Raw genomic sequence first — 1,977 nt, forward strand, 5'->3', positions numbered from 1 at the left:
GTCCAAAGCACAAAAGTGAAAAATTAACATGTCTTTATTTAGAAAATTTATTCTAAGGTCTGACACTGGTAATTACAGTTAATTTTATAATCTTTTTCTTACATTAGCTTAACAATATTAAGATGTCAATTGGGGGTGGGGAGAAGGGATGGCTTAGCACTGGCTGCTGTTCCAGAGGACCTACATGGCAGCTCACAACCATCTAGAACCTCAGTTCTAGAGGATCCAACACCCTCGTCTACCTCCATGGGCACTGGGCAAATGTGGTGTACGACAGATGCACATGCAGGCGCCTACACATAAGTTATCTTGTGTGAAAGACCACAATCTTTGTCTAATATTTGTAAATTAAGAATTCTGGTGGGCTTGTTGTGACCATTAAAATATATACTTTAAAATGAGTTTATGGGGAAATTGGAGAACTTTTGATAATACAGTGAATAACTGAATTAATGTTTTACTTAATTTATATTCTACTGTCAATGAAAATAAAGGTTCTTTTAAATTATGTTTGTAGTTCTAGATGATAACTATAAGAATAAAACAAAAGTTTAATTGTAATCTACAGAAAACTTATTGTAGTTATGCAGCTATTCCCGCCCTAAAGGATCACATGTCCCAGAGTCATTACAGTACAACAACAAGTCACATGCCATTCGTTTGGGTTGTGATCATCAAATTATCTATTTCCTACTTACCTATTATGCCACCTTCCAAAGGTCACTGTTTCCACAGCTCTTGGTCATAGCAGATTCTCCTTGTTTGTTTCTATGACAGAGAAATAGAAGGCTTGGGGCTGAAGAGATGGTACAGCTGTTAGGATCACATGACTCTTACATTGCAAGACAGGCAGCTCCCAACCAGCTGTAACTCCAGCTCCAGGGGATCCAACCCCCTCTTCTGGGCTCCACAGGCAGCACACTTACACTCACGCATGTTTTAATTTTATTTTCTCTGGGTAGCCCTAGCTGTCCTAGAACTCACTCTGTAGACCAGGCTGTACTTGAACTCAGTGATCCACCTGCCTCTGCCTCCCGAGTGCTGGGATTAAAAGCGTGTGACACTACTTTTGGTCTATCAAAACTTTGCACCACCACCAACAACCTCAGACTTTGTCATCTCTGCACAACACATATTACATTTTATTAAATTCAGTGATCAATGAATTCAAGCAAGCAAAACCCACGGCCTCAAAGATAAAAATAACCCAAACATTACCCGCTCCCCTACACACCTTGGAAAATGGAATGTAGGGCTTGCTTATGCTAGAGAAGCGTTGTACTCCCCGGTTACATCCGCAGCCCATATATATCTTTCCATGTATAAACACTGAACTCTCACGCAAACTTCTGAGAGCAGGCTCTTTGTGCAAACCACGTCAGCAGTATACATAGAAACAAATACCCATGAAAGGCCAGGAAGGACTTCATGATTGTTGATATATTTCCCTTAACGGCAGATAAGACACGGCTACACGGGTCTGTCTTCCACACCAGATCATAAATTACCCAAGGGCAGAGATAAAAATCTATTTTTTCAATATATGACTTGGTCTTTGCACAATATCTATGCTTAACCTGCTGTGAGAACCCAGGCCAGCCTAATGAACTTAGACTGGCTCAGCCCCTAGAAGCTGAGTGTATTTTGGTATCACACAGCCTAGTTTCCGCTTCTGAAAGCACGTGACCCTGTACACTTAATGCCCCCCAATAACAGTGTTTTTCCATTCGAGGGCAGGCAGGACTCTGCTCACATATCTATCTAGGGCTAAGAGTGAACATTTAGCCGAAGTAGTGGCAGAACGAATTGCGGTGACAGCGAGGATGATGTAGAGGCTCCAGGGCTTTCTAGTCACTGCGCAACAGGACTGGCCTCCCACGCCCCTGCAAAGTGCAACCTCACTCAACTACAACCCCCAGCATGCACTGCAGGGCCGGTGGGCCCGGATGAGGCGGCCTAGGCGCCCGTCCCGCGGGC

The sequence above is a fragment of the Microtus oregoni genome, unplaced genomic scaffold, assembly GCF_018167655.1.
Source record: "Microtus oregoni isolate MIOR12 unplaced genomic scaffold, Mior012 000009F_ref0000495, whole genome shotgun sequence".
NCBI lineage: Eukaryota > Metazoa > Chordata > Mammalia > Rodentia > Cricetidae > Microtus > Microtus oregoni.